At 45.6% G+C, this 27,775-nt stretch overlaps 1 protein-coding gene and 1 non-coding gene across 2 annotated transcripts in view; one reads left to right on the top strand and one right to left on the bottom strand.

Moving 5' to 3' along the window:
- ADCY9 (adenylate cyclase 9) overlaps positions 1 to 27,775 on the top strand; it is a 102,275-nt gene that overhangs the window by 21,648 nt on the left and 52,852 nt on the right. The gene's annotated exons all lie outside the window — the stretch shown is intronic.
- LOC126002474 (small nucleolar RNA SNORA20) lies at positions 8,877 to 9,007 on the bottom strand. Its single transcript, XR_007493172.1, has one exon. It is a non-coding gene; the product is annotated as a small nucleolar RNA SNORA20 (small nucleolar RNA).

Genomic DNA, 27,775 nt, shown 5'->3' with positions numbered 1-27,775 from the left:
TTTTTGGGTCATACCTGGCGTCGCTCAGGGGTTACTCCTGGCTTTGTACTCAGAAATAGCTTCTGGCAGGCACAGGGGACCATATGGGATGCCGGGAATCGAACTACCTTCTGTCCTGGATCAGCTGCGTGCAAGGCAAACACCCTATCGCTGTGCTATCTCTCTGCCCTGAGAGGCCCCCTTTTTTTTTTTTGGTGGTTTTTGGGTCACATCCGGCAGTGCTCAGGTTATTCCTGGCTCCAGGCTCAGAAATTGCTCCTGGCAGGCACGGGGGACCATATGGGACGCCGGGATTCGAACCGATGACCTCCTGCATGAAAGGCAAATGCCTTACCTCCAGGCTCTCTCTCCGGCCCCGAGAGGCCCTTTTTGTTTTTGTTTTTTTACTTGTTTATGGTACAGTTGCTGAGAGGGTTTTGTACATGACACTTTCCACCTTTCAACATCTCCTCCTCCTCCTGGTTGATCGCTTCCCCCCACTATTATCATTGTCTTCTTCCTGTCCTATCCCCCAGTGCATGTTATAATTTTAGTGTTTTTTCTATTCTGTGGGGGGAAGGGAAGGGAACTGAGGCTGCACCCAGTTTAGCTCAGGGTTTATTCCTGGTTCTGCTTTTAGGGATCACTCCTGACTGTGTGAGATTATATGTAGTGCCAGGCGTTGGTGGCATACAAGGCAAGTGCCCCAATCCCTGTAGTATCTCTACAGTATCTTCAATATCTTTCCTTTTTTTTTTTTTTTTTTTTTTTTTTGAGCCATACTCAGCAGTGCTGAGGGATTGATTGTTCCTGGCTCAGTGCTCAGGGATTACTCCTGGAGGAGCTCAGGAGACTTCATGAAGTTTCAGAGATCAACCTGGGTCAGCCATGCACAAGGCAAGCACTCTCTCTGTGTACTATTGCTCCATCTGCCTCTAGAGTTTCTTAATGTTTTTTCTTTATAATTGACAGGAAATTTACATAACCTAATAATAAATATTTTAAATGAAATAATTCTATGACATTTAATACATTTGTGATGTTGTGCTATGGATTATCTTTAATTCTAAGATATTTTTATCCTCCTCCAAGAAACCCCATTTCCATGAAGTGATCACATTCTGTCCATCCCTTCTCCCAACACTGTCAACTACTTATCCACTTTTGGTCTCTAGGGATTTGCTTTCTGGACACTTCATAGAAATGAAGTCAGTGTGACCTTTTGAGCCTGGCTTTTTCCACTCAGCATCATGTTTCTCAGGTTCACTCATGTTGTAGCTATGTCAAAACTTTGAGTCCTTTTAAATCATTCATTTTTTTTTGTTGTTTTATTTTTTGGGCAACACCCAGAGCTGTTCAGGAATTACTCATAGCTCTGCACTCAAGAATCACTCCCTTTTTTTTTATTATTATTTTTGTTTGGGGGCCACACCCAGCGGTGCTCAGGGGTTACTCCTGGCTCTGTGCTCAGAAATCGCTCCTGGAAGACTCAGGGGATTGAAACTGGGTCCATCCTGGGTCAGCCACGTGAAAGGCAAATGCTCTACCACTGTGCTATTGCTCTGGCCCCATGAAATCACTCCTAATAGTGCTCCAGGACCTTATGGGATGTCGGAGATCAAACCTGGGTCAGCCATGTGTAAAGTGAACATCTTACTTGCTATGTTATTTGTCCAGATCTTTGGTTCCTTTTTAGGACTGAGTATTGCTCTATTACATGGCAAGACTATATTTTATGTATTCTCTTGGTTTATGGCTGCTTGGGCCATTACTACTTTTGACAGTTATGACCTCTACTGCTCAGATCACATGGGAGTTTTTGTTTGCATTAATTTTTCAGCAATTTGGGGGTGTATCCAGAGGAAATTGCTCTGTTAAGTGACTCTACATTTAACTTCTGACAAACGTCAGCTACACTTAAACTAAGACTCATGTAAGGCTGATTCTCTGAAAAGTTACATCTGACCATCTTGTGTGTCAAAATTCCCTCCGGACTGAGAACCCAGCTGGGCACAGGACATGCTGAGAATGTTCTATTTTCATCAGGACAGTGGCTTCTGCTCACTCTAGGTGAGAATGATGTGATTAGGGGAAAATTATCATAAAGATAATTTTCTTTCTGATAGACATATGAGTTTTGGCTGTCCTTTCCAGGCTGGCATTGGATTTGGCAACGTTAGAATTGTGTGTTAGATATAAGGTATCTAGGGCAAGCTTTGAAAAAAGTACTATTTAAATATTGACAAAAACCAAGCAAGCAAGCTGCGAACAGCTCTACTAAGAACTCTCTTGTCCCTAAACACTGGCACTGCCCTGTCTTCCCTGGGCTGCATGGGGTCAGTGTGCCTGAGACCCCATACTGTCCCTTCAGTCCCCTCCAATTCACTGGTCTTTAGTGCTGTGTGGGATCTGCCCTCGGGGTGCTATTCCCACAGACTTCCTTAATATAGAACATTTTCTTAAAACAAGCAAGCAAACAAACAAAAATAAAAAAACTGTTCCTCAAAGAGTAAAGGAACCCAAACTTGGTCACAGTTCAGAGTTCATTTTTATTTGTTTTTATGTAGTTAAAACAAGGAAAGTATGTAAACTTGTCAACGTTACCAAGTGTTAGGATTGTGGAGGGAGGAAACAGCTTCTCATCAGAAAAAAAACGCTTTTCCTGTCTGGTGCGGAAAGGGGTCTCTGTGGCCAAGGTCCTCGAGGTGCCCTCACTTCCCAGCTGGTGTTTGCCTTTTGTTAGGGTGCGTGGGCAGTAGCAGTGGGGGCCTTTCTCTGGACATGGGAAGCTCCTTGTGGATGCCGGGTCTGTTGGGAAGGAAAACCCCGTCAAGTGGTACCCTGCTCGCTACTATTGGCTGCATTTTGTCTTTCTCTTTCTCTTTGAAAGTGATTTTGCTTCCAGCTATTCAGTGAATAGATTTTGAGTACCTTACTAGAGGTTACAGGGATGAACACACCATAGTCTCTATTTCCCAGTATCCCAGATGATCCCCACATACTGCTGGAAGTAAGAAATGCCCCTTAGCGCCCAGCCCTGTGGGACGAGTATGCAGTTCTGAGAAGGTTATAGTCACCCCACATGGCCCTGCACCTCCATAGGCGGGGGACACGCATGCCCATTGCCAATCCTATATAGATGTTTACAATGCCTTTATTCTTGACCCTTAGGAGGAAATAGACTTTCTACATCTGGACCACAAAGAGGCCAGTGGATTGCAATGTGTCTGTGTGATGGGGTCAGACTACACCCTGACTGGAGACAGGGCCGCTCCCTGCAAGAGGCCTTGGGGTGTGGACTCTTCTGCTAGGAAGTATGCAGAGGAACAGGAAGTGAATGGCTATTTCCTAGAGTTGGGATTGGAGGGGACTCTGGAGGTGCCTACTCATGGGTTTAGGGCTTCTTTTGGAGGCTGTGAAATTGCTTGCAAAGTTCTGTGACGCTGAGAAAACGGAATTGTTTAAAGGGTGATCTGTGTGGTATGTGAATTATTTCCCCAGAAAGCCATGACAGGAAACAGCTCCCAGACTGACACAGGCGGTGGATGGGGACATGTCCCAGTGCACAGCAGTTGGTCAGGAGGTGGAGAGGGAGGCTTTGCCATGGGGTAGAAGGTGGTTTTAATCTCTGCTGTCATTCTTGCCTTATGAGAAATGTCTGTCTGCAGGTGCTGTGGTGACTTCTAGGAAGGAACAGGTAGCTCCTCCCCTGGACATTTGGTTCTCTTAGCAGGGGTAGTACTCGGTGTCCTGGACCAAGGGGTCTCCCTCCCCACTGGGCATTGATTCTCTCTGCTCCATCTTCTGGGGTCTATCTGAGGGCCCTTCCTGAAGAGCTGACAGGGAAGTTTCTCCCATGGGGTCAGGCTATTACTCTACAGGAAGGTCAGGGCGGGGTCATGAAGAGGGACTTTGACCTTGGGAAAGCTTTAAGGCTGGGACAGCACTTCAAAATTGCAGTGTTTTAATGGGGTTTGTAGTGCTGGGGCTCAAACCCAGGATCTCCTGTGAGGCACATGCTGCCACTGAGCTGTTGTATGTATGTGTGTGTTTTTTTGGTTCACACCAGTGATGCTCAGGAGTTACTCCTGGCTTTGCGCTTAGAAATCACTCCTGGCTAACACTACTCTGGCACCAACTTGTGCCAGTTTTGATATGACAACAAGGAAAGGAAAACTATATATTTTTATAGGAGCCTCATTCAATAGTGCTGGGTCTGGTCTAAATAAAAGCTATAAAAGGGATCTTCCTCCATTTTTTTTTGGGAGGGGTCACACCCGGCAGCGCCCAGAAATCACTCCTGGCTCTATGCTCAGAAATTGCTCCTGGCAGGCTCCGGGGACCATATGGGATGCCGGGATTCGAACCACCATCCTTCTGCATGCAAGGCAAATGCCCTACTTCCATGCTATCTCTCCAGCGGATCTGCCCCTTTAAGTAAGACTCTAAATGTGATTGGCTGGCTGGTGGGTCCAGGGTTCAAGTCCAATTTAGGCACCACATGCCAGAGCCCAGCTGCTGGAAATGGGCTCACATTGCTGCTGTCCACAGGGCCTTGCAGGCAAGACTCTGACAAAATATCTTTTTATCAGAGAAGCTCAGTGGCCTATGACAAACTCTAGGCTAGGTTTTGGGACCAGGGTAAGATCAGATTGAGGGTCAGGTAAAAGGAACAGGTACAAGATGTAAGACAAAAGGATACAGCCAAAGGTAGCCAAAGGCCTGTTCAAATCAGGGAGAAAAGTCGCAGACAGGGATAGAAACAGTTCAATCCACTTGCTCCTTCAACTGTGTCTCTTCTAACTGCCAACCACTCTCCACCCCTAGTTTTCCCCGGAGTGGGAGTTATAGACTCAGTGAGCCAATCACAATTAGGGTCTTAAAGGGGCGGACCCCTCTAATGACTGGCTGCTGCTGGACTATAAGACTAGATTGGGAGCTAAGGTGACAGGCTGGTGGTACAGGCCTGATGATTGGTAAATTCTGGTGGTGCTGCGACCCTGCTACGCCGCACTCAGTACTGCAGAGGGGACACTAAAACTATCAGGTGGATTCTGGGGCAATGCTTGACATGTACCCTGCCCTCACGTAAGCAGTGTTTCAAAATGAATATGTAAGTGCTTATTCTAATGAGAAATGTGTGGAATTTGAATCATGAGTCCGAATTACCCTTGCATTCCTCATCTCTGTCTCTCCATGTGGTCCATCTCCTCACTGTGTTCACCTCTTTTGTACTCCAAGAATCTTATCTCCTTCCCAGTTGAATTTGTTCTCTGTAGCCTTTCCCCTCTCCCGGCATTCCCTGTGGATATCACCCTCAGAGGTTTTGGGGGTTCCCTACAGGACTCTGAGTTTGGCTGTGTGGGAGTGAAGGAGTGACAAGAAGACATTTAGGCTTTATGTGGCGGGCAGGGAATAAACTCCCAGAATGTCAGGATGAATGAACATAGATTCAGCGTCTTTATCCCTTACCTGCTCAGTGTCTTAGATTTCACCATCTTGTCTTTTTGGAAACCCTTTAACCTTTTGCATAGCACTCTGAAGAGTATTACTGGGCCAGGGGAAATGGTATCTTTGGCAAATTGTGAACTGTGGAGTTGGACTGCCTGGTTCCAAGGACTGCTGTGAGAGGAGGTTCAGGCTGGCTGGACACCTGGTACCTGGTCTTTCATGCCCAGGGACTTTTCTATCAGACTATCTGGGAATCAGGCTGCCAGTGCTATGTGGGGGAGAACCTTGAAGGCCAGCAGCTGCTAGGCACACACATGCCTCCTGTCCCGCCTTCGGCTGCTTCTGGGACAGACCTTAGTGTGCCTGTTCAACTTTTCCAGAAAGCACAGGCCTATAAATATTTCTGTTAAAAAAATACTGTTTTCCTACTGTGAGTCAAGGTTCATTTCTCGTCTCTAATTTTAGTTTTTTGTTTTTATGAACTTGAAAATGTTTCCCTTAGCCAGAAATACAGAAAGGCCCTCTTCGGCCAGGCCAATGGTTTGCCCACTTCCCCACCGAGTCTACTCCTGTCCCAGCAGGGTGCTGACAGGCCGGCTGTGGCCAATGGCTGGGAGGACTTGGGGCTCACAGGGGCTCTCCATGGTGCCCTATTCTTCTGGGACCCTTCTGGAAAGTAGCACTGGTGACCCGGACAACTCAGCAGAGCTCCCAGATTCTGTTTTTCTTTCAACTTTGTTTGAGAGATTATGTAGACATTAAAGCAGTTATGTATGAAGTCTTCTATTAGAATAAAGAACTGCTCCTTGGGGGCCAGAGAGATAGCATGGGGGTAAGGCGTTTGCCTTGCATGCAGAAGGTCGGTGGTTTGAATCCGGGCATCCTATATGGTCCCCCGAGCCTGCCAAGAGTGATTTCTGAGCATAGAGCCAGGAGTAACCTCTGAGCACTGCCACATGTGACCAAAAACCAAAAAAAAAAAAAAAAAAAAAAAAAAAGAAAAGAACTGCTCCTTGAAAGATTTTTTGGTTTAATTTTTGAGCCCAGCTGGCAGTGCTCAGGACTTACTCCTTGCTCTGTTCTCAGAGATCACTCCTAGTGGTGCTTTGGGGGACCATATGGGATGCTAGGGATCAAACCTGGGTTGGCTTTGTGCAAGGCAAGTGTCCTCCTCACTGTACTATCACTCCAGCCCCTTGAAAGACTTTCTAACTTCATTTTATAGGTACAGACAATTGATTACAATGGATGTTCAACAAATTGGTGCTTTCATTTATGCAGACATTTTTATGCATTGACACATTTCACATTATTTTGTTTGTTTGTTTTGTTTTTGAGTCATACCTGGTGTTGCTCAGGAGTTACTCCTGGCTCTGAGCTTAGAAATCGCTCATGTCAGGCTCAGGGGACCGACCATGTGTGATGCTGGGGATTGAACCCAGGTCTGTCCTGAGTCAGCAGCATGCAAGGAAAATTACCAACCGCTGTGCTATCACTGCGGAACAATTCACACATATTTCTACTTGTGAGGAGAATAAAATGCTTCTTGAAATGACTGTATCCGTGGTTAAACTTTCCTATCTGAACCTTTAGGTTTTTTCAAGATCCCCCCCCCCCCGCCTCCCGTCTTATTAGAACTATTGGAATTTAAGGACTATGTAAATTGTTTATTTGTTTTGAGCCACAACTAGTAGTACTCAGGGTTTACTCCTGGAGGGCAGAGGTGGCTATATGTGCTACCTAAGATTAAACCCAGGTTGGTCTCTTGCAAGGCAAGATCCCTACCTGTTGTAATATCACTCCAGCACTGAAATATGTAATTTTTGAAACCTTAAGTTTAGACAGATGGTATAAGAGATAAATGATTTATTTTTTATTATAAAAGTGGAATGTTGGGGCTGGAGAGATAGCATGGAGGTAAGGCATTTGCCTTTCATGCAGAAGGACGGTGGTTCAAATCCCGGCATCCCATATATATGGTCCCCTTTGCCTGCCAGGGGCGATTTCTGAACATGGAGCCAGAGGTGACCCCTGAGCGCTGCCGGGTGTGACCCCCCCCCCAAAAAAAAGTGGAATGTTTGTGGTCTAATTTTCAAAAATGACTGGGCAACAAAAAGGAGACAAAGTGATACAATTAGTAACTGTATTGTAAACTACAGTACATAAAACAAAAAAAGAAAAAGAAAAAGTTTTTGCCACTGGGGCCAAAGTGATAGCCAGCAGGTAGGTAAATTTGCCTTGCATGTGGCTGACTTGGGTTTGATCCCTGTATCCCATATGGCCCCTCAAGTACCTCCAGGAGTTAACACTTGAGTGCTGCTGGGTGTGACCCAAAAATCCAATAAATAAATAAATAAATAGATAAATAAATAAATAAATAAAGTGCTTGCCACACAGGCCGGCTTGGGGGGGGGCAGGAGGGAAACTGGAAACACTGGTAGAGGAAGTGGGCACTGGTAATGGAATTGGTGTTAGAAGTCAATCATGAATCACTTTGCAACTTTGTATTTCACTGTGATTCAGTTTTTTTTTATTATTTGTATTTTTCACAGCATTATTTATGGTACATAATGACAACGAATGAGGGGCACTCCCACCCCAGTGCTGTCCTCCCTCCACCCCTGTTTCCAGCATGCATCTCATAGCTCCCTCCCTTTCCCCCCAGAATACTAGTACAGCTGGTCTCCACTTTATAGCTTGTTGTAGATTGTCTATTCTGTTGTTGTTTGCGATAAAAAGGATAAGAAGAAAAAAGAAAGAAAAAAAAGAGAAAAATAAGGGAGAGAGAAAAAAAAAAAAAAAGGACCACAACTACCAAAAAGAGAAAGAGAAAAAGAAGAGAAAAAAAATGCACCCAGCTAATGAGAAAAGAAGAAAACACCAAATAATAATCACAGGAGTGAAAAGGGAAGAGAAAAGTGGAGGAAAGAAGGAAAATAAAGTAAAAAACTAACAAATCCAAACAAAACAAAACAAAAAAAAAGAAGGGGTGCTGCAGTGGTAGGATTTGGCGTTCCCTTCACTTTTTTTTTTTTTTGGTATAGGCACAGTAAGCATTGGGGGAGAATGGGAATTCCCGTGGCCTAGGAGATTCAGGGCTTCTCCATCCTTGAAGCATACCGTCCGTCATAGGATCAACCCCTGACTCCATAGGTGTTCATTACCTCATCCCAAGGGCTTTGTATGTGGTGCCAGGAAACTTCCCTCTCAGTTTGTTTTGTTTTGTTTTGTTTTAGGGTCACACTCAGAGGCGCTTAGAGGTTACTCCTGGTTCTGTGCTCAGAAATTGCTCCTGGCAGGCATAGGGGACCATATGGGATGCCAGGATTCAAACTATTGTCTGTCCTGGTTCAGCTGCATACAAGGCAAACTCTCTACTGCTGTATATATCTCTGCCCCCCCCCTTTTTTTCCTTTTTTTTCTTCTTTTTTTCCTTTTTTTTTCCAGGATGTGGAGCCCATGCAGAGGGGATGAAAAGGTTACTTCACCCCCGTATACAAAGGCCCCATGTCACTCTATCCCATGTGTAATAACTGCTCAGATCATTGCAAGACTAGAGCAGTAAACCACTGGGAAGCTTTTTTTTTTTTTAAACAAAACAACAAAACAAAACGAAACAAAACAAAAAACGGGCCAGAGTGGTGGCGCAGCAGTAGGGTGTTTGCCTTGTAGCACTAGCCTAGGATGGACTGCAGTTCGATCCCCTGGCATCCCATATGGTCCCCCAAGCGAAGAGTGATTTCTGAGCGCATAGCCAAGAGCAATCCCTGCGCTTCACTGGGTGTGGCCCCAAAACCAAAACAACAACAACAACAAAAACACTATTCAGAGTTAGCACCAGTGACTGATAAACATTCACTGTGTAGTCAACTCATATCAATAGTTCTTTGACCTGTGCTCAGGAATCATTCCTGCTGGTGCCTGAAAATCATATGAGATGATGAGGATTGATCCTGGATCGGCAGCATGCAAACCAAGCGCCCTACCTATTATACTATCTCTCTAGCCCCTTTATCTTTCTTTTATGTTGTGAAAGTGCTCTCAGTTTGTAATTTACTTTTCAAGCATGATACCATTTGACCTGTGGGAATTCAAAAGGTTTTGTTGTTATATTTATCATTGCCTTTTTTTTTTTTTTTGGTTTGAATCATGATACTCTTTGGAGTAGAAATTGAAAAGTTTATATTGTCTATATTTGGGCCGGAGAGATAGCATGGGGGTAAAGCGTTTGCCTTTCATGCAGGAGGTCATCGGTTCGAATCCCGGCATCCCATATGGTCCCCCGTGCCTGCCAGGAGCAATTTCTGAGCCTGGAGCCAGGAATAACCCCTGAGCACTGCCGGGTGTGACCCAAAAACCACAAAAAAAAAAAAAAAAAAAAAAGAAAAGTTTATATTGTCTATATTTACCATTGCTTTCTTTTTTGATTTCTGCCTTGGTGACATGGTTAGAAAAACCTCACTCTAGGATTATGTAAATATTAACATATTTTCTTCTAATGTTTTTGTATAGTTCCTCTTGTTTATGCTGGTATCTTTGCTTCATCTTATATTTGTTTAGTATGGGTACAGTGGTCTAATTTAATTTCCTATCAGTTATTGATATAGACAGTTTATATAGCCTAGATTGATATATGATCTAGAATTTTGATTTCTGTGAAAGTCTGTTCTTTTCAGAGGGGAGGCTGAGCTACACCTGGTGGTGCTCAGGTTTACTCCTAGCATTGCGCTCAGAAATTGCTCCTTACAGGCTTGGAAGACCATATGGGATACCAGCAATCAAACCTAGGTTCATTCCGAGTCGGCTGCATACAAGGCAAATGCCCTCCTGCTGTGCTATAGCTCTAGCCCCTGGAAGTCTGTTCTTACTACATATTTTTCCTTTCTGTTTTTATACTTTCTTCCCGATAGACTTGTTATATTCTTGTAAACTCTCTTTGGAATTTGAGTCAAATACTTCCAGTTTATAAATTTGATATGTTAGAGTTTTGAGCAAACTTTTAGATATCTCTAAATTTATATACATCCTTGTATGCTGCTATGTTCTTTTGTAGTTTTTCTGTTTTGTTTCATTTTAGGGTCACAGCTGGCGGCACTCAGGGTTTCTACACTCAGAAATCGCTCCTGGCAGGCTCAGGGGACTATATAGGATGTTCGGAATCGAACCCAGGTTGGCCACATGCAAGGCAAACACCCTACTTGCTGTGCTCCAGCACCAAGTTTTGTGTTTTTTTTTTTTAAAGAAACTTTACATATTTTATTATTGCTTTTTTGTTTTGTTTTGGGTTCATAAGTGGCTGTGCTCAGGATTTATTCCTGGCTCTGTGCCCATGACTCACTTTTTTTGGGTGGGGGGGTTTGGGCCACCTGGAGGTGCTCAAGGGTGACTCCTAGCTCTTCGCTCAGAAATTGCTTCTGGCAGGCTCAGGGGACCATATGGAATGCCCATGATTGAACCTGGGTTGGCCATGTGCAAGATGTGCAGATGCCCTACCTGCTGTGCTATTGTTCCAGCCCCACTGTTCACTTCTGACCATGTGAAATGACCCAGGTCAGCTGCATGCAAGGCAAGTGTGTTTCCCACTCTTCTTTCTTGCCAGCCCTTGATTCATGCTTTTAGGCCATGTTTCCCTCTTTGTTGCTATTGCCACAGTGACTGGGGTTGAACCTGTTTGATTGTGGTGTTCCATTGGTTGGGGTGTTCGCATACCTGCTTGCATACCTGTTATGGTGTTTGTGCAGGGATTATGAGCACTTCATTGGAGGTGCTCTCCAAAGTGACTCCTATGGGCTGCATTCACTCACTTCTCAGGCTCCTTCACATTCGGCAGCAGTGCTCACAGGGATGAGGTGCTGTTATGCTCAAGGCCCATGGCAGTGCTCACATACACCTGGGTTGTGTCAGAGACTACACATTCTCTTGCAAGAGTCTGAGCCCAGGTAGCAGCCCTACTAGGACCATCCTTGCCACTTGGAATCGAATGCATGACCTTAAGCTGGAAAGGCAGAAGCTTTTGGCAATCGAACCATCCCTTTACATGTTTTTTTAAACTTTTGTAACTTTTGTAGGCATTGCTCAGGGTTTAGCTGGTTGGCTGCATGTAAGGCAAGTGCCTTACTCGCTATACTATCTCTCTGGCCCCCAGTCTTAGGTTTTTTAGGTAGAAAATCTTAGATTTAAAATGTTTTAATTTAATTGACACTCGAGAATTCCCATTCTGGAAGCCACAGTACCTTCTGAGTCTGGTTGTTTTTTTTTCCTTCCTGAGAAAAGCAAGGGGGTGCGAAATGCAGGAAATAATTACAATAAAGGAAATGGTGACCCATAACTTAAGTGCTCATTGTTGCTAATCATTTAATTCCTTGGGGAAGGGTATTTGAGGTCTCCAAGACTATAAAGGCTTTGGGAGCAAACCCAAACAGAAGCTTTATCCCCTTCCCGGGAAGACTGTGGGCCTGTGCTCTTGGGCTTCTACAATGGCAAGGCTGCACTGCTCCTTTCAGCTGGGATCTGAGCCAGTCTCCATAATTAAATTCAGAGAGATATCTGTATGCTGGCATGGAGTGCATGCATAGGAAGGAAATGGGTTCCTAATTGTACCTGTTCTTTTCTGTCTCTGGCCTTGATAAAGACTGTTCCTTGGTTTGTCACTACCAGTCAGATGGAGGAGGCCCCTGGCCTTGCAGCAGCTGATTGGATGCACAGTTCAATCCTTTGTAACCATTCTGGGTCTTCTTTCTTTGTGGTTCTGGGAGCTGAACTCATTATCTCATGCCTATAAAGTAGGTGCTTTGCCACCACATCACTTTCCAGTATCCCTTTTCACCTTCTGCTTCGTTTGTTTTTTGTTTTGCTTTGTTTTGTGTTTTTTTTTGTTTTTTTTTTTTTTTTGGTTTTTGGTTTTTGGGCCACACCTGGCAGTGCTCAGGGGTTAATCCTGGCTGTCTGCTCAGAAATAGCTCCTGGCAGGCACGGGGGATCATATGGGACACCGGGACTCGAACCAACAACCTTTGGTCCAGGATCGGCTGCTTGCAAGGCAAACGCCACTGTGCTATCTCTCTGGGCCCTTGTTTTTGTTTTTGCCAAACCCAGCAGTGCTTAGTGTTACTCCTGGCTTTGCATTCAGGAATCACTCCTGGTGGTCTCAGGGAACCATATAGGAGGTAAGACAAGTGCCTTCCTGCTGTACTATCTTTCCAACCCTCGTTTGTTTTTTTTTCTTAAATCCAGTACCTTCCCCTCTTGCAAGCTGCCATTATTTATGCTTAGATCACAGGAGTGAAAACCTGAGAATTTCTCACATGCAGGGTAAATCAAGCCTAGGTGTGAGCTGATAGACTGTGAAAACCCCCAGAATGAGAGGGAATGAAATGGACCGAGAGGATGCAAGTCCTAAATCCCTTGTTCTGTGGACATCCTAAATGAAAGAGTTCATAGATTTGTCACCTGAACTCTTGGCTTTGACTTAGAACTGTCTCTTATTACCTGGATTAGCTCTGAGTAGCGACATTCCCCTTGATTCCATGGTTCCCCTTTGCTGTTCTTCTCAGTCTCTACGAACCGTGCTCCTCTCCTGGATCCCATTGTAGGTCAGCCTGCCCTTCTGGGTTCTGACCATTCAGTGAAGTGGGCACAGCCTCTGACTTCCCAGGACCCAAGGCCTGTCCCTGTGGGGGTGGCACCAAGACTCTAGCTACTTGACAGTGTGTCATCATTTTAGCTCTTTGAGGGTGTGATTTTGATTCTTATCTGGGTTTTAATTATGCTAAGGTGGGGTGACATTTGTTCCAGCTTTCTAAAGTTAGCTTCATGGTTATTTTTCAGAACTTTGGTAGAACTCAGACATTAGATGAGATTTATATTCAAATTTTAAACTTTCGTTTATGCTTTATTTTTTTTTACTAGTTGAGAAGAGGTATTTGTGCTTATCTACAAATTATGATTTACTCTTTTTTTTTTTTTGGTTTTTGGGCCACACCCGTTGACGCTCAGGGGTTACTCCTGGCTATGCGCTCAGAAGTCACTCCTGGCTTGGGGGACCATATGGGATGCCGGGGGATCGAACCGCGGTCCATCCAAGGCTAGCGCAGGCAAGGCAGGCACCTTACCTTTAGCGCCACCGCCCGGCCCCTATGATTTACTCTTATAATATTTTATTACATGTTAATTTTTGATGTCAGGGATTTTTTTTTTTTTTGGTGTCAGGGATTAAACCGAGAGCTTTATACCTGCAAGGTACTGAGCTCCACCTCCTGCCTGATTCCCAGTTATTCACTTACTATTTGTAGGTCAGAATTTTAGGGGAAATGTATATGCGCACATACACACATGAAAGATATAACTGATAAAACATATTTTCTAAACTACAAATAGTAAGCAGCACTGGAAAATACTTTTATCAGCAGATAAAAAAGCCAATGAGTAGGCATTAAATTTTCAGATGTCAAAATCACTTCAATATCAAAAAAAGGTAAAACTTAAGAGGGTATCCTCATGTTGCTAGTCACTTTTTCTAAAGATCAGAATCAAGATTGGGGTCGGAGCAGTGGTGCAGGGAGTAGGTAGGGCATTTGCCTTGCATCAGCTGACCTAGGACAGACTGCAGTTTCATTCCCGGTGTCCCATAGGGTCCCCTGATCCAGGAGTGATTTTTTTTTTGTGGTTTTTGGGTCACACCTGGCAACACTCAGGGGTTACTCCTGGCTCTATGCTCAGAAATCACTCCGGCAGGCTCAGAGGACCATATGGGATGCCAGGATTCGAACCACCATCCTTCTGCATGCAAGGCAAATACCCTACCTCCATGCTATCCCTCTGGCATGATTTCTGAGTGCATAGCCAGGAGTAACCCCTAAACGTCACCAGATGTGGCCCCAAAATCAAAAAGACCAAGAAAGGGGCCGGCGAGGTGGCGCTAGAGGTAAGGTGTCTGCCTTGCAAGCGCTAGCCAAGTAAGGACCATGGTTCGATCCCCTGGCATCCCATATAGTCCCCCCAAGCCAGGGGCAATTTCTGAGTGCTTAGCCAGGAGTGACCCCTGAGCATCAAATGGGTGTTGCCCAAAAAACCAAAAAAAAAAAAAAGAATAGAATCAAGAGTTGTAACAACAGAGGGTTGGAGAGATAGCATGGAGGTAAGGTGTTTGCCTTGCATGTAGAAGGACTGTGGTTCAAATCCCAGCATCTATATGGTCTCCCGAGCTTGCTAGGAGTGATTTCTGAGTGTAGAGCCAGGAGTAACCCTTGAGTACTGCCAGGTATGACTCCAACCCCCATCCCCCCCAAAAAAAAGAGTTGTAACAGTGGTAGGGTGTTTGCCTTGTATGCAGCCAACCCAGGAAGGACCTGATTTGATTCCTGGCATTCCATATGGTCCCCCGAGCCTGCCAGGATCGATTTTTGAGTGCAGAGCTAGGAGTAACTCCTGAGTGATGCTGGGTGTGACCTAAAACAAACAAACAAACAAACAAAAAATAGAGTTGTAACAATCTTCAGATGCCAAGAGAATATGGTCCCAAGAAAACAAAAGTTCATTTAATCATACAGTAGAGCAGCTGGTCTGGACAGTTGGTCTGGTAAACTTTTATCCACCCCAGCAGCATGTGCAAATTCCTCCTGTGTGCCAGCTTCGTGCTGATATAAATTATTTTTATTCGGACCTGGAGAGATAGCACAGCAGCGTTTGCCTTGCAAGCAGCCGATCCAGGACCAAAGGTGATTGGTTCGAATCCCGGTGTCCCATATGGTCCCCCGTGCCTGCCAGGAGCTATTTCTGAGCAGACAGCCAGGAGTAACCCCTGAGCAACGCCAAGTGTGGCCCAAAAACAAACAAAAAAATTATTTTTATTTTAGAGGCTAATAGTCCATTTTAGAGTGGAGTGGGGGAGCCTCTAAGCAGTGTTCAAGGCATCTGGGGGCACCCCAGGAGATCTTTGGTCAGCAGGACCAAGGCAATTCAATGGTAACAGTAAGGGTGGGCCCCATGGCACCATTGGGGTGTTCTGGGGACCATGTGATGTTGGGATTTGAAAATGGGTCCTGACTACTGAGCTTCCTTCTTGTCCCGAATAGTCATCTGTCATTGGTCTGGTGGAAATAGTATTACAAAGTCAAATTACTGTTCTTCTAGCCAATGTTGTTCAAAGTGGCTGGTTCCATTGGATTGATTCATTCAGGCTTGGTGTGCTGATAGCTCTGGGTGCAGTTACACCTGGCTCTGCACTCAAAGGAATATACAGGAATCAAACTCAGATTGTTTGCATGCACGGCCAATACCCTCCCCGTTGTGCTATCTCTCTGCTTCCCTTACAGGGGTTTTTGATTTCACACTGAGCTGAATTGGACTGTCCTGGTTTTTCATGGCAGTCTCTTTAGGCTGACTTGTGCCTATTTCTACAGAACAGGGCCCCCTGTGTTCTATAGGTATGATCCCTGCCTTGAAAGGTAGTGCCAGGAAGTGGAAACCTGGGCTGGCAGCCACAGCACCTGCCCTTCGTGGGTGGAAGTGGGCTCAGGGTCTGCAGAGAGGGGCCAAGATATGTAGAGAAAGGAAAGCAATGGGTGATTAGGGAAGCAAGGGGTTCTGTTGGGAGACACCTCCCCTCCGAAAGGAAGCAGCGACTGTAGATGGTGCTTTCCTCGTGGGCTGGGGTTAGAAAGGGAAAAGAATGTGCAGGCAGAATGGGGAAGGGAGCGTTGAGGCCAACACTTTCAAGACCTGTGCACTTTGATCTTGTTGCACCTCTCAATCATGCTTAGCTTCAGCACATAAACTACTGAGCAAAGGAGGGGCATTTTTCTGACTGGCCTGAAGAGTCTAGTAAGCACGTGGAGCATTAGAGAGCAACGTGTGTGGGTTCCAGCTGTGGGATTGCACTCAGCTGCCAAACACACAAGCCTGGGGATAGATTAGACTCCAGGGACTCTGCAGAGAATGCCCGCGAATGCTGTCATGTTCTCACTGTGCTGTATTTGCTCGGCTTCCTTTCTCCCCTCTCCCAGATGCACCTGGAGTGGAGACAGCCCAGAGGGGAGTGATGGCAGAACAGGAGAACCATGATTCTTAGTTAACCCTGGAATTTGTTGTGAAGTTTAAGAAAATATACACACAAAACTAGACTTTATTATGGGTAACAATAAACATGCCAAGGTGAAGAGAAGGAATGTCTTCATTTGGAATAGTGAAGATATCACTATCTTCACTAGTTGGATAGTACAGTAGGTAAGGTGCTTGCCTTGCATGCAGCCAGCCTGGGTTCTATTCGCAGCATTTCATATGGTCCCTGAGTGCAGAGCCAGGAGTAACCCCTGAGCATTGCTAAGTGTGACCCCAGAACCAAACCAAACCAAAACAAAACAAAACAAAACAAAGCAAAGAAAATTGGACACTTCTGAGAGATTTATCAGATGGTCAAACAGTGCTGGTGGTATTTGGGGAAAAGGATAGTTTTGTTCTGTGGCTTCAAGGGCTTGCCTGGCACAATGCTGTGGGTTCATACCCTGAGGTTGTCCTGGTGGCTCTGCTGTTGGGCCTACCCAGCAAGGTTGGGCCCAGGAGATGGCTCAGAAGGTGCCCTGGTGAGTTAGAGAGGAACAAGGAATGAATATTGTTTCAGGATTGAGCCCCATGGCCTTTACAGAGTCCAGTTCTTTCCTGGGTCCATTTCCAATTTTGATGTGCCAGATGTGAGCCTGACTCAGATCTTTGCAGGGACCCTAGAGTCCTGAACTCGGCAGCTGACCACAAGTCCCTGAGCCTGTAGTCATTGTAATTCATTGTAATTCAGACTCAGGGCAGTCAAGTGATTTACCTGTCTAGTTTCTGATAGATCCAGCTGTGTAGGCAGCACACAGCCCTGCTTTGGTGTACCATGAATCAGAGAGCAGGGCAGTTTGGCTTGGGCAGTGCTGGAAAAAGGAGGCAAGCATTCATTGAGAGAGCTAGGAAAGGGAAGGGTAGGTAGAGGGTGGTAAGCGACCACTGAGAAAGGTGCTGCTCACTAGATGCTTGCTCCTCTGTCCCTCAGTTGCTACCTGCCAGGGAGACCCCTAGAACCTAGGAAAGTGCCCTCCCCATGAGGGCAGCATGTAGGCTTTTCAGAAACTTTGAAAGTTGGCACTGGCAGGGTCCCAGGATGCTGAATCCAAAGTGACGCACACACAGCTCTGCAGCCATCCCAGAGGATTCTGGACTTTGTTGATGGGCAGTTTTCTAAAATGTTAATTTAAATCTCAGAAAAAATGGGCAAGATCCAAGTTCAGGTTTTCTGTAGCTGCCATTCTTCATCAGTGCGTAACACTCTCCTGGTGCCAGGGGCCAGCTGTGTGCCCCATTCTCAGAGGATCTTCCCAGAGCTCCCCATTGTTAAAATGCTGCATGCTTCATGCTTGGCTCTGCAGCCTAAAAGTGCTGCCCGAGGTCTGTCCCAGAGCATCTTCACTGTGACCAGGGATTTGCCTTGTGCCCTCGACACACATGTCTGCTGGCTGCTGCACATCTAAACTCAGACTGCTCCGAGCAGTGGATACAAGTGTGATTCTGCTCAGATATGGGCTATGATTTATGGCTGGAAATGCATGCCTCTTAAATATTCTGCTTGCACCTGTATTTTATACCTCTTTTCCAGGAAATTTTTATTGCTATTTATTTGTAACATAAAGAATATGTTACAATATGAAATATATAGAACACCTCAAATAGTGTCAGCTGTAGGCCTAGTTGTCAGTCATCCAAAATCCAGTTTGTGGGTTGAAGCGATAGTTCAGAGGGCTATGCTTGGAATATGCTAGAGGTCCACCTTGAGCATTGCTGAATGTGACCCCTGAATCTACCCCTGACTGCCAGGTATGGCTACAAACCTGGGGCTAGAGAGGTTACTCTGAGGACTGGAGGCAGTCTTCACCCAGGTTCCCAAATTTTTAACATTTGCCACTGCCCCTACCCTCGTACACACTTTCATACTCTCTCTCTGTCTCTCTCTGTCTCTGTCTGTCTGTCTGTCTGTCTGTCTCCTCTCTCTCTCTCTCTCTCTCTCTCTCTCTCTCTCTCTCTCTCACACACACACACACACACACACCTACCTACCTACCTTTTGACAGTGGGTTGTAGGAATGCTCGACTCTTCATGTTCATATTCTCCTGAATTAGGCCAGTGGGACCATTTCTGGTTATCTCCTGTCCTTTTAACGTGTCTCTATCATTCTTCGAGCACTTCCTTTTTTGAGATAGAACATTCAAAGTTTCTTTGTTTTTGGGTCACACCTGGCAGCGCTCAGGGGTTACTCCTGGCTTTAATATCAGAAATCGCTCAGAAATCGCTCCTGGCAGGCTCGGGGGACCATATGGGATGCTGGGATTCGAACCACCGTCCTTTTGCATGCAAGGCAAATGCCTTACCTCCATGCTATCTCTCTGTCCCTTTTAATATTTTTTGAAGTGTAGGTCCCAAGTCCAGTGCCTGGGTCATGACGAGAGATCTGGGGACTAGAGTAGCCTTACCAGTTGGCCATCAGTTGGGACAGGCATGGGCCCCTGAGGCTAAGTGATCTAACTTTTTTTTTTTTTTTTTGGTTTTTGGGCCACACCCGGTAACGCTCAGGGGTTACTCCTGGCTATGCGCTCAGAAGTCGCTCCTGGCTTGGGGGACCATATGGGACGCCGGGGGATCGAACCGCGGTCCGTCTCCTAGGCTAGCGCAGGTAAGGCAGGCACCTTACCTCCAGCACCACCGCCCGGCCCCTAAGTGATCTAACTTAACCCCAGCTCCTTAGGCTCACAGAGAAGAAGAAAGTGAAGGATGATGGTTTTGGGTCTCCTAACCACAGGGGTTCCCAGGGCAGCCTGAGGAAAGGGGGCCAGGTGATAGAAGGCAATGATGCTGTCAGAAGGGCCGAGGTGCTGAGTTGTAGTCTTTGGTGGGCTTGGTGGTTCTGTTCTCAGCATAAATTCCACCCTGACATGGGGCTGTCATTCTCTGAACAAAGATGCTACACAAGCCACAGAGTGGGGGAATCTTGACAGCGGGCAAACCACTGCTCCACCACCCAGAGTCTTAGTGACTGACTGACTGGGGATGACTTTCCATCATCTAACAAAGAAGTCATTGAAATCGGAACAATACCTGGTCCCTTTCTGTCACAGAGACTCCATTTAAGTGTGATTAGTGTGATCTACTTTTAAAATGGCACCGCACATATGACTCTAAAATAGTGTTTATGATTAATTAAGTCTCTCTTATGTCTGCCTGACAGTTTCTGATTATTTGGGTGTTTCCTTTTCCCCGAAAATTGTCAGGGAACAAGAATCAGTGATGTGCTTATCTGGCAGGCAGCCAGAGGAGGGTGGGGATCTGGGTCCTGGGGCTATGGGGAGGAGGGGCTACAAGTCCCAGTGGGTCTGGGTGGAGCCTCATTGCTGCCTGGGCAAGGAAGGCTCAGGGGTGAGTGAGGCAGCCTGGCATTCAGGGAGTAGAGCTGCGTGTTCTTCCTCAAACAAAAGTCTTTTCTCTTGTGTTTCTGGGACAAGTTAGTGACCCTTCTGTCTGGTCCTGACTTGCTCTCCAGGAAGTGTGTGCTCGCTCCCTACTCTGTGTGTGCAGAGCACGGTGGCCCCAGCTCTACAGGTCATAGTCGAGTCAGGAGGGCTCACACTGATGCTGATCATCAGTTGCTATTTATTTTATTTTTTTGGTTTTTGGGTCATACCCGGCAGCGCTCAGGGATTTACTCCTGGCTCTACACTCAGAAATTGCTCCTGGCAGGCTTGGGGAACCATATGGGCTGCCGGGATTAAAACCACTGTCCTTCTGCATGCAAGGCACCGTCCTTCCGCATTGCAAGGCAAATGCCTTACCTCCATGCTATCTCTCTGGCCCCATCAGTTGCTCTTGAGCCAAACCTTTTAACCAAAAGCAGCCCCTGTCCCCATGCTGGCAAAGCATTGAAGATGGTGATTGTGTTGATTCCACAGGGATGTCCCGCTGGCTGCAAAAAAGCCCTCTGGTCAAGCCACTGTCTCCCCTCTATCCCAATCCCAGCCAACACTAAAAATAGAACCAAAGGGATTTTGCACAATGACTTTGTACTAGGAGTACAAGTGAATCCTGGTCGTCAGTGGCGAGAAGTTCACTTGCATCAGGAAGGCTCCCAAAGCTCTGGAGTTATGGTGATGTACGGGAATGAGTTATCTGACATTAGAATATTGCGCTCTTGGGTCAGAGCAGTAGCACAGTGGTAGAGTGTTTGCCTTGCATGCAGGCAATCTGGGACGCCCCGACATCCTGTATGGTCCCCTGAGCCTACCAGGAGCAATTTCTGAGCTCAGAGCCAGGAGTAACCCCTGAGCACCACCAGGTGTGGCCCAAAACAAAACAAACAAAAAAAGATAGTGTCCTTTAAAAAAAAAAAAAAAAAGAGGAATGCTGTGCTCTTTGAACAGTGGTTTCCAGCTTGGCCTCCTGCAGACCAGAAGTGGTCCTGGTATGGGCTGGCTGTTGAAATTCACCGCAATAGACTGGGGTTGGAAGGCCCTTTACTGAAGGGAAAAAGAGGGGAAACAGTCCGCTCACTTCTCAGGAAGGGGTCACACATACATTGACCTGGAGACACTTTCTAGCCCACTCCCTGAGGTGCACACTTCCTGAGAAAAGAGGGAAACAGCGCAGCTCTTTGCTTACCTGACCGGTGCTTAATGGTTGTTAAATTTTTGTGTTTTTTTTGGGGGGATGATGGGGGTTGAACTCTAGGGGGGGCATTTTGTAATACATAATATGTTCTACCACTGAGCCCCATTCCTGGCTCCGTGGCTGGTGCTTAAACACACACACACACACACACTCCGTGGCTGGTGCTTAAACACACACACACACACACACACACACACACACACACACACACACACACACACACACACACACGGTGCTTAAACACACACACACACACACTCCGTGGCTGGTGCTTAAACACACACACACACACACACACACACACACACACACACACACACACACACACACACACACACACACACACACACACACACACACACACACACACCCTCCCCAGTGCTAGCTGCTACTTATGTACAAAGTGATGTAAGCATTGTTCAACAGTAACATGGTATGAGATTTCAAAGTTATTATTTGGGATACTTCTCCCTCCTGGACAAGTGAAGAAAATTGCAGAATTGTTTGGCTTCTGCACTAAAATAGAAATCAAATTGCCTAGCTCCACTTCATTTTATTTTTCTTCTTAGATACTTCATGTTGGTTTTATTTTCTTCCTTAAATATCTTTTCCTTAAATAATGTCAAAGCATCTACAAGTACAGTTGGGATCTACAAACAGGTTTCTGCCAGGAAATAATTTATAAGGTGTATGTTATTTCTACTTATACCATAAATGAAGGAGGTCCTATTAATTTCCACAAACTTTTTTTTTTGTTTTGTTTTGTTTTACAGAGTTGGTCACATTCTTGCTTTAGTGTTGAACTTAATAGTTAGGAAGCCAGGACCCAATGGGTATAATGCTGGGAAGTGGAATATTTTGTGTGTGTGTGTGTGTGTGTGTGTGTGTGTGTGTGTGTAGACTACTGATAGGGAACTTCCAAAGGGAAGTGGAATATTTTGTGTGTGTGTGTGTGTGTGTGTGTGTGTGTGTGTGTGTGTGTGTGTGTAGGCTACTGATAGGGAACTTCCAAAGCACTGAAGAGAGTTCACCTTTCTTCCTATCCTGGAAAGTTGGTGGGCAAGATGCTATCCTGAGGCAGTTTTTCAGTGCTTTGAGGTTTGAAAGGGATGTTGTTTTGCAAATAGATCAGCCTTTCAAATTGGGATTTAGGAACAGCCAGAGATAAAGCCATTCATGTGCAAAGCAGCTACAGACCTCTGTTTTCAATGTTGGATGCAAGGGGTTGGTTAAGGTTAGGCTGCACTTTGGCTGAGAAGTAAACACACGTCTCTAACTTTTAAGTCTTGCATTTTAGGAACCCACTTTCGGATTTTCTTAGTCCAGTATTACTAACCATCTGGGACTGAAATTGTTCCATCTGGGGCCAGAGCGGTGGTGCAAGCAGTAGGTCATTTGCCTTGTGTGCACTAACCTAGGACAGACCATGGTTTAATCCCCTAGCACCCCTTATGGTCTCCCAAACCAGGAGCGATTTCTGAGTGCATAGCTAGGAGTAACACCTGAGTGTCACCGGGTGTGGGCCAAAAATTTTTTTTTCATCAAATTATAGAAATTAATTTTGTCATAGCCAGAGATAAAGGCACTTCTTATTAGTTCAGATTATTCTGATCAAGGGATCTCCCCCACTCCATCTTTTTGTTTGTTTGTTTTTGGACCACTCAAGGATTACTTCTGGCTCTGCGCTCAGAAATCACTCTTGGCAGGCTCAGGGGACCATATGGGATGCTGGAGATCGAACCCGGGTTAGCCATGTGCAAGGCAATGTCCTACTTGCTGTACTCTCGCGTTACCCATCACCCTACCCTTTTAAAAAGAGGTTGGTGAAAATTGAGAACTCTGCTGTTACAGGTCACAAAGGCATATAGAATGCTGCTGTTTGATCTTTCTAATGTGCTCATTTCTACACCCTATAGGAAGTTCTAGGCAACAAATAAAGCACTCCAAATTACTAGAAACAAAGGAATCCATACTTCTTCTTTTTTTTTTTTCTGTATGATGCTGTACATAAAAAATCAGCCCCGTAGAGGGCTGGAGAGATAGCATGGAGGTAAGGCATTTGCCGTGCATGCAGAGGGAAGGTGGTTCGAATCCCGGCATCCCATATGATCCCCTGAGCCTGCCAGGAGCAATTTCTGAGCATAGAGCTAGGAGTAATTCCTGAGTGCTGCCGGGTGTGACCCCCACCCCCCAAAAAAGAACAACAACAACAAAAAAAGAATCAGCCCTCTGGGCTGGAGAGAGCATGGAGGTAAGCCATTTGCCTTGCATGCAGAAGGACAGTAGTTCGAATCCTGGCATCCCATATGGCCCCTGAGCCTGCCAGGAACGATTTTGAGCATAGAGCCAGGAGTAGCCCATGAGCGATGCCAGGTGTGACCTATAAACAAAAACAAAAACAAAACAAAAAAACAAAAACAAAACAACAACAAAAAAAACAAAAAAAAACAAAAAAGAATAGGCCCTGTGAGGTCCATTTCATAGGCACAGTGCTCTGGTATAGGAGCCTTCCAAAGTGCAGCAAAGCCCATCAACTTGCTGATGTCAGCTGGGGGAGAAGTCAGCAAACCCAAACTGAACTTATTTGCAGAGTGAGTCCAGAAAATCCAGTAAAAGCAGGTCTCATAGATAAAATTATGTCTTTTTTTGACAGAAGAGAATGGGGTATTTGAGCCATACCTGGCAGTGCCCAGGAGTCATTTCTGATGGTGCTCAGGAAACCATATCTGATTCTGGAGATTAAATCAGAGTTGACTGAATGCAAGCTAGCTCCTTACCCCCTATTTCTTCGGTAATAGTAAAGTCATACTTTCTTGCATTACATAATTAAGGATGGGGCTGGATGGCGGTGGATGGCGATGGATTTCTTTCTGCCATCCCAGGCCACGTGGCTCCGCATCCCCATTTAGCCAGCGGGTTCCAGGCCCAGGTAATCGGCGTAATCACTCACTCACAGGCAGGCGTCAGGAAGCAACAAATTTATTCATGCCCTATTCACCACATGTGTGTGGCCTACTCATAACCTTTCAAGCATTCAACCATTCTTGGCTAGCCCTGCGTCTTAACTCACTTCAGCCATCTTCAGGGCCAAAGGAAACCGCCAAAATGGGCCGAATTCCCTCGGTCCCAGCCTTATCTAACTTTTCCAAGACCCCTCCCAGGAATGGGAGGGTCTTGCAGGTAAGGTTACACCTAATATTCAGTTCCCAAGACCCCTCCCAGAAATGGGTGGGTCTCAGGTACACTATAATACTTCTGCTCTAAAATAGGACCATTGTCACAGAGTTCTCTAGGTGATTATTAGCCCTAGCCTCAGTACTGGTTGGTTGATCATTCCAGGTGTTTTGGGGGATCACTTTGTGTGCTCTAAAAAACAAAACAGAACTATCCCACTCTTTCAGATAATTAATTCTTGCAGATTTTGGAAGCTAGGAAATTAATTTCAACTAGAAATTGGACACAATTCTCTGCAGACTTAGCTAAAATTAAATCCTATTTTTATAGGGTTTAAATTGCCAAATTAAATCTCAGTATAAAAGCAGGGGGCAAGAAAGAAAGATAATTTAGTAGATAAGGAACTTGCTTTTTTGCGTGTGGCCCACTCTGGTTTGTTCTCTGGCATTACATATGATCTCTTTTTTTTTTTTTTGTTTTTGTTTTTGTTTTTGTTTTTTTGGGGGCCACACCCTGTGACGCTCAGGGGTTACTCCTGGCTATGCGCTCAGAAGTTGCTCCTGGCTTCTTGGGGGACCATATGGGATGCCGGGGGATCGAACCGCGGTCCGTCCTAGGCTAGCGCAGGCAAGGCAGGCACCTTACCTCCAGCGCCACCACCCGGCCCCACATATGATCTCTTGAGCACTACCAGGAGCAATCCCTGAACACCATTAGCCCAATCCCCCAAATAACAAAGTAGAAATTTAGGAATGAAAAAAAGGAGTCAGAGTATCCCAATAATTTAGCTTATAAGATAATCTAACTTGAGGGACTGTATTCATTTTTCCTTTATTTCAATAATTCAAATAAGTGAAAACATAAAGAAAGTTTCACTTAACCTCATGAATCTTTGACTTTTTCTTTTCTTTTCTTTTCTTTTTTTGGTTTTTGGGCCACACCCGGTGGTGCTCAGGGGTTGCTCCTGGCTGTCTGTTCAGAAATAGCTCCTGGCAGGCACGAGGGACCATATGGGACACCACGATTCGAACCAACCACCTTTGGTCCTGGATCGGCTGCTTGCAAGGCAAATGCCTCTGTGCTATCTCTCCGGGCCCAAATCTTTGACTTTTTCTTACACATATTTTTTCTTTAGTGGGACTAGTCCTGGCAGCAAAATTGTATCTTCAAAGATGGAATTTGCCAGCACCTATTTTGATAATTCCAGAGTTAAAATACGACTGCAATCAAATGTTTGCAATGCATCTAAAAATGTTTGACAATAAAGCCTATAAAAGCATCTAGTTTTATAGAAGAAACTAAATGAGGGTAGAAAGCCTGCGAACGGGACCGGAGAGATAGCATGGAGGTAAGGCATTTGCCTTTCATGCAGAAGGTCGTTGGTTCAAATCCTGGCATCCCATATGGTCCCCTGTGCTTGCTGGGGGTGATTTCTGAGCATAGAGCCAGGAGCAACCCCTGAGCACTGGTGGGTGTGACTCAAAAACCAAAGAAAGCCTTCGAACAATATATAGAATCAACAACTTCACTCAGGCAGCCCTTACCTGCATGCCTGTTTTTCTAGAATCCACTGGCTATTCCAAAAGAAGCCTGTGGCCTTGCCTGTTCTGAGTGCTTCGTATTTGGCTTTTCATCTCTGAGCTTTGACTCTTTGGCCTTCTTATCTCGTGCCTCTGTTTTTCATCCTGAAGTTTTGGATGGGCACCCCTGCCACACCAAACCTGGGGTCATTTTGTCCCTGTGTTTGTCATGACAACTCCCTTGGGGGCCGGATCATTCCCCTATCTCATCGGAAAATCAGTGAGGTCATGGAAACGACAAAAGGCTGGCATGGTATTGTCAGAAGAGATGGTTCCGGCTGTGGATGGGACTTGCTTTAAGCCTTTCTGTACTTGCAGTCCACATTTCACATTCAGGAGAGGCATCTGATTAGTTGAAGGTCGCTTTCCTGAGCCTTTCTTCTTCAGTAAGAAGGAACCCGGAAACGGCATTGCTCAGTCACCTTCCCACGCATTTGCTTAGAAACAGCAGTGCTCAGATGGATGGGAGCTCTGTAGAGTGGTATTTGCAGCTGCCCTGCTTCGTGGTGGTTTTCTGGATTAAGTAAAAATGAAAGGAGAAAGAAAAGAATCTTAACAAATCACTACCGTTTATGGCTTAAACTCCAGGGGTCTCAAACTCAATTTACCTGCGGGCCGCAGGAGGCAAAGCTGGGTTGATCCTTGAGTGCAAAGTCAGCAGTAAGTTTTGAACATTGGGGGGTGTGACCCAAACAACTAAAACAAAACAAAACAAAACAAAAAAAGATTCCTGTAGGGCAGGGCCACAAAATTTGTATGGAGGGCCGCGAGTTTGAGACCCCTGGATTGCATGGCTTAATGTTCTAAAAACTGGAATCTTCAAACATTTTCCTATCCAGTGTTAACAGCATAAAGCTCCATCTAAAGATTAGTTAAATGCACAGTTCACAGAAAAAAAAACTTTAGACTAAAGTTATTGAGTTATTTGTAGGAAGATGCATTTGTTATTTTATAAACTCAGTCATTTCTTTTTATTTTTAAGTATAAAATCATGCCCTTGAAAGCAGTTTTATGTGGAATTGACACACTTAAAAGGACAAGAATCTGAATGAGGCATTCCCCAAACAGGAGCATGCCCAGGAAGAATGGGGCATTCCCCAAACGGGCACTAGTCCAGGCACCTGGTTGGCAATGGGCTTCCCTGAATGTGAAAAGATGTCAGCTCCCTGCAGCGGCTGTGCCTCGGACAGTCCTGCTGCTGAAGCACACACATTGTGATGGCTACGTTCCTGGAGCTGGACTGGTCTCTTCTCTGCCTGGTGACATCGGCAGTATTTCCCTGTCACTGTGCCCCAGGGTCCTTTTAACGCTGAAGTTGTGTGTCCCATTGTGCTGGCTCTCTTCATCCGCGACATTGTGGGGATGGGCACAGCTGCAGAGATCTGGACTCTAGAAGGACATTCTTGGGATCCTTGTCTGGAAAGTAGGTGAGCCTTGTTTGGGCTGAGGGAGAGGGCTTGATTGGGAAGCCACAAGCTGGCTGGAAGCAGCAGCATCTTGGGTAAATGGAAATGCTGAGAGAGATGCTAAAGGTCACAGGCAGGACAGCCCTGTTCTGGACACACTTCTGAGGCCTCTGATGAGCACTGGAAGTTACTGTGGCTTGTGTCCATTCTCTGTGGCAGTGGACAGGCCTACTCCTTCCCTAACACACACCCTTTCCTACTCATACAAACACACACATGCTTTCACACACACATATACATACACACACATGCTTTCTGAGGACCAGGTACAATTTGAAACCTCTTGCAGATGCTGTTTTTTTCTTACAATATCCCTTTTTGGGAAACTGTTGCTGAAGAAGTGTACGAAATTAGCTTATTTGAAGGTACTGAAGTCGCAGCCTGGCACTAGAGCTCACATTCTTTCATCTTTTTTTTTTTTGTTGTTGTTGTTTTGTTTT

This window comes from Suncus etruscus, chromosome 2 (assembly GCF_024139225.1).
Source record: "Suncus etruscus isolate mSunEtr1 chromosome 2, mSunEtr1.pri.cur, whole genome shotgun sequence".
Taxonomy (NCBI): domain Eukaryota; kingdom Metazoa; phylum Chordata; class Mammalia; order Eulipotyphla; family Soricidae; genus Suncus; species Suncus etruscus.
Note: the sequence above shows the minus strand (reverse complement) of the source record. Positions and strands in the feature narration are given on the sequence as shown.